This window comes from Triturus cristatus, chromosome 11, assembly GCF_964204655.1.
Source record: "Triturus cristatus chromosome 11, aTriCri1.1, whole genome shotgun sequence".
Classification (NCBI taxonomy): Eukaryota; Metazoa; Chordata; class Amphibia; order Caudata; family Salamandridae; genus Triturus; species Triturus cristatus.
In genome coordinates this window covers 211,716,154-211,728,510 of record NC_140594.1, presented here as the reverse complement: position 1 = coordinate 211,728,510, position 12,357 = coordinate 211,716,154, and the positions used below count along the sequence as shown (strand labels likewise).

Here is a 12,357-nt window from a genome sequence, read left to right as displayed (position 1 = left end):
AGACCATGACTGCCTTGATGTGACTGAACTTTGCACCAAACTGAGACCTGACATTGTTGATGAACCTCTGCCTAACCTTGATGAAATTTTCTTTGTCGATGGTTCATGTTTAAGAGACAATGTGGGTCAGTTGAGAGCATCGTTTGCTGTATGTACCATTACGGGAGTAGTTGAAGCTGCTTGCTTAGAAGGAGTATACTCCGCACAAGTGGCCAAAATGATTGCCTTGACTCATGCCTGTTTGGCAGCAGATCAGATCCAAATCACCATCTACACTGACAGCCAGTATGGGTACGGTGTGGTTCATGATTTCGGGCAGCTAGGGTCGCAGAGAGGTTTCCTGACATCATCTGGATCTCCCATTAGGAATGGAGAATATGTGAGACAATTGCTGGAAGCTTTACAGCGTCCAAAGGAAATTGCTGTGGTAAAATGTGCAGCCCATGGGAGGGGAAATTACTTTCAGGCACATGCATCAAAGTGAAAAATTGCGAGTCCTTATTTGCGATTTTTAAGGACTCGCAAAACGCGATGCACCAAAAAAATAGCGATAAAATAAAGAATCGCTAAAAAATCGCTAATATAATAGCGATTCCAGCAATTGCGAACTCGCTATTAGCGATTTCGCTATTAGCGAAATCGCAATTACCAAAGTCGCATTTTGATGCATCTTGATGACATCAGAACCAGGAAGTGAGCAGCTCCAGACTCATTTTCAGTGCACAGTCTCAGGGAAAGGAGGGAGCTGGCTCTGGGAGCTGAACAGGAGTGGGAGAGAGACATTAGAAACACCTTGAATCTCAACTAAATGGAAGCCTCACAATCAGCAGAGGAGAGCCAAACAGGCAGGAAGCGGAAAATAACGTTTTCTGAAAAAGAAATTGACACCCTCATTGAGAGAGTAGTCCACAGCCATGATAAGCTGTTTGGAAAATTATCCTTAAAAGTGGCAGAGCAGAAGAAATGAAAAATCTGGCTCCGGATCCAAAACAGGGTCAATGCCATTGGGGTGACACACCGCACCATCGAAGAACTGAAAAAACGATGGTACGACTTGCGCAGTCGGGCTAAGGTGCGCATTGCTGACCGGCTCAAGGAGGCAAAGAAGACAGGAGGGGGAACACCAACAGACACTGGGAACACTCCCATGGAGGACTTGGTCGAATCCACCATCCAGCCAGAAGCTGTTGTTGGTGTGACCCAGCTTGACACGTCAGGAGCAGCAAACACATCTGAAGGTAAGATGAATGCATGTTACCATTGTCCTAAAATATAATGGTGGAACATGACCTCAGTACAGCCCAAGCGCACACTTTGAACATCCACTACACAAGGTATTCAGAAAGGGAGGTGCATTATGGGAGATGTAGTCAGGTGAAGCAGTTACAATGACAAACACACAAATCTGAGAGAAACAACTCTAACTAGTGTAATAGATTATCAATTTAATAACAAAGCAAAAAATATATTACTTTGACATGACATGACAGACATTAATTCATGTAATTTTGCACTGTTTCACCTCACAGATGCACAACGTGTAGAAGCTGAGGATAGTGATTCCCAGGACATGCAGGACACCAGCGCAGGTGAACAAATGGACACACCCGTGTTGGCAAAAAATCCGTCACGTGCCCCAAACTCACGCAGGGCAACTGTCCCATCACTGGTCACCATGGATTCTGATGATGAGGCTGATGCAACACCAGGTGCCAGCCATGGCCAGGCCACTTCCATCCCAAAACCACAAACACAGGTCCACAGAAACAATGTCAGAGTCCGGCGTAGAAGAGGAAGAGCACTGAGAACACCGCAGGAGGAGCAACCAAATGATGTCTGGGGTGGTCTTGAGGGACAGATGCTCCGCATGCAGCGCCTGCAGACAAAAAACACATGTGCAGTGCAATTACAAATTGGCAAGATGGCAAGCAACATTCCAGTACTGTCCGATAGTGTGCAGCAACTGACCAAGCTCACGCAGGAGGGACATGTATCCCAGAAAAGACACCATCGCGAACTAATGCGGCACCTCAAAATGTTTGCAAAATCTAACAATAGGCTGGCCACGACAACTGCACTGCTGGCACATAGGTCTGTGACCATGCAAACAGAAATGTGCCATTGGAGCGGGGATGTGGCGAAAGCACTGGACCAGGTGACCAATGCAGTAGATTTGCTTAATGCTTCCACAATTACGGCCAACATTTCCACGCCGGAACAGGGTAGTGAGGGCGCCTCAAGCCTAAGTAGTTTGGCAATGCCAGTCACCACTGCAGGAAGACGCAACACACGCAGCAGTACCCCCTCCGCTTCAAACATTAGGGATGACCATAATGGCTCTGACAGGCGTCTGGGTGTTCGTGGAACAAAGCGCTAGACTGCCATGTAAAACTACATTCCACTATGGTGACGTAACCATTGTTGTGATCTGACCTTTTACTGACTTACAAGTAAATTTCCTTTTGCAAACCAATTATGTCCATTACACTGGTCACATTAAAAGTGTGCTTCAACACTCATGTCATTCTTATTTAATTAAAGATTACTTTGATTGCAATATCAAGTTTCTGTGTCATCATTACTCGCCTCAGAAATAATTTTGTGTGATGTCCAATCTTCTCCTGCGTCCTTCTGCTACGCTTGCCCCTTGTGCTGCACGGTGGTGTGGCACTTGCTGGTTCCCATCCTCTGATTCGCTGTCAGACACCTCGATTTCCATTCCTCCCTTTGTCGCAATATTGTGCAGCATGGCACATGCTGTTACTATCTTGCAGCATTGTTCAGGGTTGTACTGAAGTGCTCCACCGGTCTTATGGAGACATCTGAATCGGCTCTTCAGCAGCCCAAATGTGCGCTCTATGATGTTCCTTGTTGAAATATGTGCTGCATTGTACCTCTGTTGATTGGCAGATGTGGGATTGAGGTAAGGCGTCATGAGGTAATTACGCAAGGCGTATGCGCTGTCACCTACATGTAAGGAAGCAAAGGGTCAGTGGCAGTTTGACATTGACATACGTACAATGACTGTGAGAAACAATTACACATATTTACCAAGCAGATGTCCCTCTCCAAATTCTCCCCTGACAAGACGGGTGTGTATGCCACTTTGCCTGAATATATAAGAATCATGTGCACTCCCGGGAAATTGCGCAACTATGTCAGTTATTATGTTTTTGGCATTGCAAACAACCTGAATATTGAAGGAATGGTAACATTTCCTATTTCTATATAAATATTCCTGTGCTGCAGGGGGACATATTGCCACGTGGGTACAATCAATACAACCCAAAACATGTGGGAAGCGAGGTATCTGGTACAACTCCTGTTTAGTTTTCGCAACGTCAAGCGCGGTGGTAGGGAAATTGATGTGTGACCCGATCATGGCCATCATGGCATCAAGGAATGCTTTGAATATTCTTGAAAGTGCGCTTTGTGACACACCTCCCGCTACAGCAATGACCCCCTGAAAACTGCCTGACGCCAGAAGGTGTAGGCAACATAGGACCTGCACATGAGTTGGGATAGCATTGGACCTAGGTGTCTGTCGTTGCAGAATGGGATCCAATTCATTGATTAGATCATGGATCATTGCTGCATTGAGCCTATACTTATCGTATATCTCATCCTCTTGCTGTCCTAGCAAAGTTATGCGGACTCTGAAAATGCGCTCATTTATTCGCCTCCGTCTGTGTGCAGCAGCCTGCAGCCTCATCCTCCTCGCCATCAGGTAAATCCCTGCCATTGTGAAATGTGCTAGCTCATTCTGGGTGTGTTTAAATAGGTTTTAGTTGATTTTCATCTGTATCTGATTTGCACTCATGATTACCACCTGGTTGTGATCCTTCTTATTTTGCTCTCGCAAAATTGCGATTTTCTGGTAAATCGCAATCTGCGATTTTTCATGCATATATTTTGCGATTCTTTATTTGCGATTCGCTATTTGGGAGACGCAAATACCGAATCGCAATATGAATCGCAGAATGTTTAGCGATTCTTTATATCTGCGAAAACGTGTGTTTTCGCAAATATACAGTTGATACATTGCTACACCGTCTTTTGCAATCGCCAACGCCCAATTTTTGCGATTCGCACCATTTGCGATCGCAAAAAGGTTTGATGCATGTGCCTGTTTGTTTCTCTTGATAACAAGTACGCGGACGAAGTTGCACGTTTTTGCGCTAAACAAGGGTGCATATTTACTGGGGATTACACAGGAGAGAGCCCAGAAAGAACTGAGCTCAGCATAATGTTAGCCATGGCAGACACTTGGGAGGAACTCAAGCGCCTGCAGGGAGAAGTTTCAGACCAGGAAAAGAATGTATGGATCAAATCAGGATGTGAGATGGGGGATGTTGGCATTTGGGTTTCAAGTGATGGTCGAGCAGTATTACCAGATGACTTATTGAGCCCGATGGAAAGGCATATTTATGGTGCTGTGCATCTTGGAAGGGATGTGATGTTGAGAGTGTTCAGACAAACCTGTCAACAAATGAATGCTGGGAAAAAGACTGTGGTTGCGTTGAGTCATATTGGGAGGTCAGGAGGACCTTTCAATAGAATGCAGCTTGGTTTTATCAAAATGCCTAAGTGCAATGGATTGAGGTAAATTTTAGTGGTGGTGTGTGTTTTTTCACGGTGGGTGGAAGCTTATCCAACACGAAGGTGCGATACCCTCACAGTAGCGAAGCTGTTATTGAGGGAGTTGATCCCTAGGTTTGGTTACCCAACCTCGTTGGAGTCGGATAGAGGAACACACTTCCACAGCGAGATTATGAAGTTGCTTTGCACTGCTTTGAATGTTGATCAGAGGCTCTACTATAGCTATCGACCAGAGGCTTCTGGGATAGTGGATGGCAAAAGTGTGTTCATCTACATCCCTGAAATGGCCTAATGCATTGCCTTTGGTGTTGATGAGTGTTCGCAATGTCCCAGATAGGAGGACTGTTCTTTCCCCAATTGAAATCCTTATAGGGAGGGCGATGCGATTGCAAGCAGTACCATCCACAGCTTTGAAAAACATCACTGATGACTTAATCCTTGATTACTGCAAAGGACTAGCTGATGAGGTCCATTCTGTGTCTCAGCAGGTGCAAACTGCCACTGTTCTAGCTTCAAGTGACCTCTGCCACGATCTGTGCCCGGGTGACTGGGTGCTTCTCTGCAAGCACGTGAGGAAGAGCTGCCAAGATGCTGTGTGGCGAGGCCCTTACCAGGTGATACTGGTAACGAACACAGCGGTGAAGTGCGGAGGGTAGCTGAACTGGGTACATGCCTCCCACACCCGCAGAGTTTCAGAACCCTTGGAAGAAACAGCTTTGCTCAGAAATGAAAATCCAGCTGTGGCGGCAGGGCCACGAGAGAGGACAAGCCAAGCTGTGAGGGTTTCTGATGAAACTGGTTGCTCACCAGACCAGGCTGAGGAGGGTTACGCTGCACACAACCCAGATATTGACTCTGATGAAGAAGATAATGTTGCGAGTGGCATAGAGTCAGACTCAGCTGAAGGGAGTGGTGCGCAGGGTATTTGGGAGGAAGGCAAGAGGGCTATATGAGCAGAAGAATTGAGGCCTGAGAGACAGAGAAGGCTGAATCTAAGATTGGCTCCTGAGAGAGATCTTGCCCCGTGTCTGAGACATCTGAATCAGAGGTGAGTGAAGAAAAGCAAGCCCAAGGAGGCCTGAGAAGGTCGAGAAGGACAAGAGTGCCTTGCCAAAGATACGCTGCCCCGGAGTGGACTTACGCCGTAACTGATGCCGGCAGTAGTGAGTTCGGGGAGGCTGAGGTTCATAAAAGTGGTCAGCAGGAATCCTCTACAAAAATCGATGTGGGACTGATAGTTCCAGGACTCGAAGTTGAAGGAGTGTTGACAATCACGGTTCCAAAACCTCCAGTTTTGAGCAGGGTGCGAATCCTGATACTGCACAAGTTAGTTTTCCCTACGTTTGGATTTGAACCACCACCTCATGAAATGGTCAATGTCCGTCTTGAAATTTTGCAGCATGTTTTAGCCACAATTGGATCTGATCTTATTGTGGACTGTGAATGAACTGTGATCTGTAAATAGGTGTTTGAAGATGATAACCTAGGCCCGAGTGAAAGAAGAATAAACTTAGGGACTTTCTGTAGAAGAAGAAAGAGGGCTAAGGAAGTCTTTTTGGACTGTGTAAATAAAGAACTAAAGTACTGTAAAGGAAATTTCCAGCACTTCAGGAGAGATGTTTGAACTGGTTAAGCGGCAACCTGTGTTGGAGAAAGAGAATCTGAGTGTTCTGTTGCTGAAGACTAATCGGACAGCGAAGATGGAGGCTGGAAATCCGAACCGTAGGTCCTAGTGTATAATAGGCGCATTCATAGTAGGAGTGATAGTCTCTATAGTCATCGTTATTATAGTGTCAGTTATTGTTTCACACGAAGCAGAAGTCGTAGAGGTGAAAGGGACACCTACACCCAGTACTTCTAGCAAGAAAGAGGATATCATAGGAGCTGAAAGGGCTATACTAGATCAGAATAGTCGTAGGTTGCACTTAGATTTGTCTAAAGGTGATTTTAAGCTTAATGCGTATGCCAAGCTGCTACACGAGTATGTCGAAACGATGGATGTGAGAGATTGCTATGTGTGTATGCAGTTGCCAGCATTAGTGGATGAGGGTATTAAATACCACCATCTTCCATTGACGTATGGGATTTCGTGTAGTTTGTTGCTTAGTAAGTTTTATGGAAGAGGCCATTATGAGTACATCTTTTCCAATTATGATGCGGTGCTTTCAGAGGTACCAGCATACAAGCACCTGAACAAGTATGATTATTACAAGCAGTAAGATAGAATTGGGAAGTATTTCATACCAACTACAACGTTAGATACAGCTTATGCCCATAGACATCATTTGACGTGTTCACTAACAGGTGTAGAGAAGAAATTTGTAGATCAAGTAAAAGATAGATATAGACAGCTAACACAAACACGTAGCACCGGAGAAAGTCCAGTAGATTGGACAGAGAAGGAGAGAACTCACAGAGCGAAAGGGAGCTATGGCCCTATAGCATTGGATCTAGAGCAGAAGGGGAAGCTGTGTGTTAAGCGTGTCCAGACCTATTATGATAAGGTCTATGTGGGACAGAGTGCGTGTGATCACGTTTTCACAATGGTAGAAACAGCAAAGAACTTTTTGCAAGGTCCTGTACAACTGGTGCCGACAGTATATTATGTGTGTGGGAAGAATGCTTACGTGAGATTGCCTGCAAATTGGTATGGAACTTGTTATCTGGGAATTATTTTTCCCACAATCTACCACGCGGAGGAACTAGAACTCCTGGAAGGTGAAAAGCATTCTAGAGCAAGGAGAGATGCGAGTGCAGGAGGAGTGATGGGAGATATTTTTGGAGCAATGATACCAGGCTTGGGAGTGGTTTTGAATGATGTGAAGATTAACCCCTTCCATGCTGCGCAGATTCCGCCGCTGTGCTGACGGAATCTTGCGCGGGCGTGGTCATGACGGAACGGTTCCGTCATGAGCACAGCTCAACCGTGGCTCATGACGGAACCGTTCCGTCATGAGCACCGAAGGGGTTAAAAAGCTGGCGATGGTTGTGGATAAGTTGTCAATGAATACAGCTAAATCACTGATCCTCGTTGATGGAGAGATGTTATCGATAAGGACGATGGTGATGGAGAACCGTCTTGCTTTAGATGTTTTATTAGCGAAAGAGGGCGGAGTCTGTAAAATGCTGAAGGTTCAAGAGTGCTGTACTTATATACCAGATAATAGTAAAGATCTGAAGAAGTATATAAGTAACATCACTGTGATCTATCATGAGATCCAGGATCTGAATGAAGAGGGTGTTTGGGAGAAAGTGTGTAAAGGTTTTGGTAGAGTTGGGAATAGGGTTGCGAGCTTCGGAAAAGGTATCATTGGTTACATTTTGAAGCCTATAATTATAATCGTGGTTTGTGTGGTTTGCCTGTGGGGTGTAGTCAGAGCTTATCAGTGGTACAAGGCGAGCCAAGTCGAAAGATCCCTTAGGGAGTGAAAAGTAAGGATGGCTAGAGTGCAGGACAGTCACTACGAGAATATCAATAATCTAGAGAAGTTCCCGACAGGGAAGAATGGCTACAAGTTCTGTTTAGGTTGGTTCTTTCTCCAGGGAGTTGTGATTTTGTTGATGACACTAGTCATCAGAGGGGGAACTGATAGAGCGTTGTGATATTCTGAAAATTGTAGGGGTACATTATATTCATGAATAGTCCGTACCCGCATATAATCTTATGTGTGTTAATTTTAGTTAGTAATTTGTGCCGTAATAATCAATGGAAAGTGAAGTGTTAGAATGAAGCTTGCCATTCACGAAAAGTAACATGGCATTTAGATGGAATTATGTAATCCTCGATGTTCATTGCAAATGCTTAATGAGGTAGCTCACGTGTAATGTAATGCATTAGATTTAAATGTGCATCATATTAAATTTTGTACACGGATAGATGATTAATTGTGCCTTAAATGTGATGAAATATAGTGCTTGGAGATGCAACATTTATAAATGTGTGTTTAATTTGATGTCAAAGGCCTAGATGGAGTATTTGCTCTTTCGTGCTATGAAAGGCCTATTCGTTTCCTTATGTTAGCTGGTTTGTGTAGGACTGAAATGCATTTTCCCTGGTAAAGCTCTCATTTGGAGGCAGTCAGCGAAATTCGTGTGCGTGCAAGGTTGTTCTGTTCTCATGCTTCTGTTGCAGGTGCAAGGACGCCATTCTCGTTAGTTAGACTAACGCCTTTTGTTTTAGGAGTTAGGTGTGGAGGAGACCTACTACAAAGTATTAAGGAATGCCGATAATTGGGAGCCGATATTCTTTCTCGCTGAAGAAGCTTGAGACCCAAGGACACATCAACCGTTGCTGGACCGAATACAAGTTTTGGTGGAAAATTACCTACGAGAGGTGCCTGGCCAGAGGAGGTGTTTCAGGGGCGTGTTCTATCAATTGTGCATTTTGTATTAGGGACAGTGCCCCGAGGCATGAGTGAGCAGAGAGCCGTTAGAGGATAGAAGGAAGGGATCGATTCTCAGAAGGAAGACTTAGAACGAACTATGTAGCTTGGCTACTGACCCTTACAACGTGAGTGTACTTCTTAGGAAGTCTTCACGAGATGACATCTTTTTCTTGATCTTGCCTGGTAAATGCTAATTAGGGATGCCATTTTAGTGATAGTGTAAGGACAGATTAATGGATTTCTTTTACAGCTGCTAATGAAGACTAATATAGATATTGGAGCAGTTATTGCCTGTTTAGTATTTTTGGAGTTGCTCATTCTTTTTATATTGCAGCGAATTAGACTAATTCGTAGGATGAACTTTGTATTAGTGCCTATGTATTTTTTCAACCTCATCATGAGGTGCTTGTATGTTCAGTTATTCTTGGCTTTGTAATAAAATCCCTAAATTGGAATTCGGAGTCAGTGATCCTTTCTGGGTCTTACTTGATTGGTCCATGCTAGTTAGTCATGAATGTATGGTTTATCCCCTTTACACTTTTCAGCAGGTAATAAAGATCCAGTCGACCAAGGACTTTTAGAGAACTATTATATGGAATCTGGCGTTATCAATATCATAGGGCTAGCACCATTGATGCTATGGATTAAGAGTTGGGGTAAACAGAAGGTGGGATTGGTTACAACCTTTCTTGGTGGTGATTGCCTTACACTCGATAATGTGGAGCGGATACCTTGGTTTACTTATTTAAGGAAAACTTTTGAGACGATAGGCATCCGGGTATTATATAACAATCCGTAATCAATAACCTCTAGCTATAAAGAAACAGTCAAACAGTGATACTTTGATTATCGTATGAAGCTGCGGCTGGAGAGGGCCCAGTTGAAGGGAACAATAATTATATATTCCCCGGTGTCAAAAACAAGTGGCATGGAATCTTATTTAGAAAGGGTTGAGAACCCCATTTACAGTTGCACGTTGCACTTTAAGGTAGCTTTTCCCTTGCAAGGAATCTGGCAACATGATCTTCCTCCACGCTGGTTTGAAGATTTTTCTAAACAATGAACAACTAATTAAAAAAAATTCTGTCCACTTTATTCAGCATCCTACCTCCTTTCTTGTCCCTATCCTACGAAGAAATAATCTTAGACAATATAAATCCGGCCTGGTGTTTTTACAGCGCCTCCGCAACATAGATACTTTTTATGCTGTGATAAATTTCATGAGAGTAGAATTAACAACCAGAAAATGATTCAAAGATTAAGGTATTTAATTGTAGGCTGATTTCTTATGTATTGATTTTGTTGAAATTCATTATAAAATCTATCGACCACAGATTTTTAAATATTTTAAATTATGTGCTCATACTTTAGGCATTGTATATACTGTGTTTTCTACTTTTATGGCATATGCCGGATAAAGATTAGCAAAAGAAAAGAAAGAAAGAGATGGATGCTGAATTATGGAATCAGTGGCGGAAATCAAAAGTGAAAAATTACTTTCCTCAGTCTTATGAGGCAGAGGTAGATTTTGAGAGAGAGAGAGACAAGTTTTTGTAAATCCACAGAATTTAGTACCAACATTTTTGTACCATCTACCATCATTACCTCAGAAACAGCAAGTGTCGTGATTGGGGCATTTGATATTGTGAATGAATTAGAAAAGGGTGGGAGAAAAGCTACTTCTTAGATCTAGTGGTTGTAATCGAGGAATATTACACTACATCTGAATGAACTGCGGATAACCAAAGATGAACGTAGATCTCTTTTTGCATTCTACCCAGATTCCCCTGACCACTGTCTTGTTGACTTGGCATTTAAAACCCTTTGCCAAGCCTTAAACTCCCCTTTTGTTACATATGCGTGACCCCTAAGGTTGCCCCCGGTAGCCCATAGAGCAGGGTGCTATTTAATCAAAAGGTAGGACATGTACTTTTAAGCTTTGCATGTCCGGGTAGGAAAAAACACCCAAATTTGTGTATTACTTCTGTGAGGCCTACCCATCTCCTTATTAAACCCTTACGCTGTGATTACTGATTGAGAAGGAGTAGATCTGTCATTTTTCATATCACTGGAATGGTGATGATAAATCCTCTTTACTGATAAAGTTAAATTTATCATTACCCTTTTACAAATGCCACTTTTAGAAAGATGCCATTTTTCTGTTCTTAGCCCTGTGTGCCAGCAGCCTGTCTCCAATACACTTTTGGGGTGGGTGACAGCTGGACTTTGTGCATTTCCTCTAGACAGCCACACACAAAGAGAGCTTATATGTGACTGAGTAGCCATCCACATCCTGATGGGTCATCCTGGGCAGGATGGGAGGAAGGAGCTGAAAAATACACCTAAATAGACTGTGTCCTGTCCCCACACAAAGGGCTGCATAGCCCCCTGGTCTGATTCTGGAGCCAGAACTGGGAGAGAGAACCTATGTGCACTTCAAAGCGCCCCATGGAAGTCACTCCCTTGTCAAAGGCACTACTGGATATAAGTACTGACCCCCACCAAATCAGTACACTACTGCACCTGTGCAGAACTCTGCCAGGAGGAAGGACTGCTGTGCTGCAAAATTACTGCGACTCTGCTGGACTGCTGCTCTGTAAGAACTGCTACTCTGCTGTGCTGACCTGCTGCCTGCTACCCTCTGCCCTTCTGAGGAAGGACTGGACTCATTTCACTTGATCCAGAGTGACCCCAAGGGCATGCTGGCTTGACCCCTGTTCTAAGTCTCAGAGACAACTAAGACTTTTCATCAACCTGCAACAGCACCTGTACTTTGCACGCTGCCAAGTGGTGCCAATTCAATCCTAAGCCCTTGGAAGTGAGTATAAATTGCTGCAACCGCTAGAATTCACGCATTGACAAGGTTGTGCCAATCGGAACAGAAGCATCTCCCTCGATGCCAACACATCACTGCTGCTGCATGGACCATGGGCATCGCTTCGCCGACTGCACATTACATCATCTCCAGTTTCTGATGCATCTCCGACTCTCTGCGACTTGGCACTGGCACATCACCTTCATCTCAGAGGTTCGACGAGGAGGCATCGCCTCCTTGCTTACCGCGTCTCGACTCCAGTCCCATCAAATCTCCGACTTTGAGCGGCTCGGTGCCGACGTATCACATTCAATCCTACGGTTTGACGACTACGCATCGTCTCTTTGCTTCCTGCATCTCGGCTCTGTTGATAATGCAACTAAGGTACTTTTCAGCATGCAAAGGCTTGTCCCTGTATCCGACCCGTGCTCCATCACGGCCAGCCTGAACCTTTAGATTTACCCCGGTCTAGCGCAACCAGATAGCCCCGGTTGGCTGGATGTTTGTCATTTTGGTCTTGATTTGTTCATAAAAATACAACCTATTTTTCTAACTTGG

At 44.3% G+C, this 12,357-nt stretch overlaps 1 long non-coding RNA gene across 1 annotated transcript in view; it reads right to left on the bottom strand.

Moving 5' to 3' along the window:
* Nucleotides 1-1,426: 1,426 nt before the first annotated feature.
* Nucleotides 1,427-12,357, bottom strand: part of LOC146783920 (uncharacterized) — a 93,431-nt gene continuing 82,500 nt past the window's right edge. Inside the window, exons 2-3 of the long non-coding RNA XR_014970530.1 lie at nt 2,587-2,967; nt 1,427-1,876 (exon numbers count right to left, since the gene is read on the bottom strand). This is a non-coding gene — a long non-coding RNA (uncharacterized LOC146783920). The remainder of the gene's footprint in view (nt 1,877-2,586; nt 2,968-12,357) is intronic.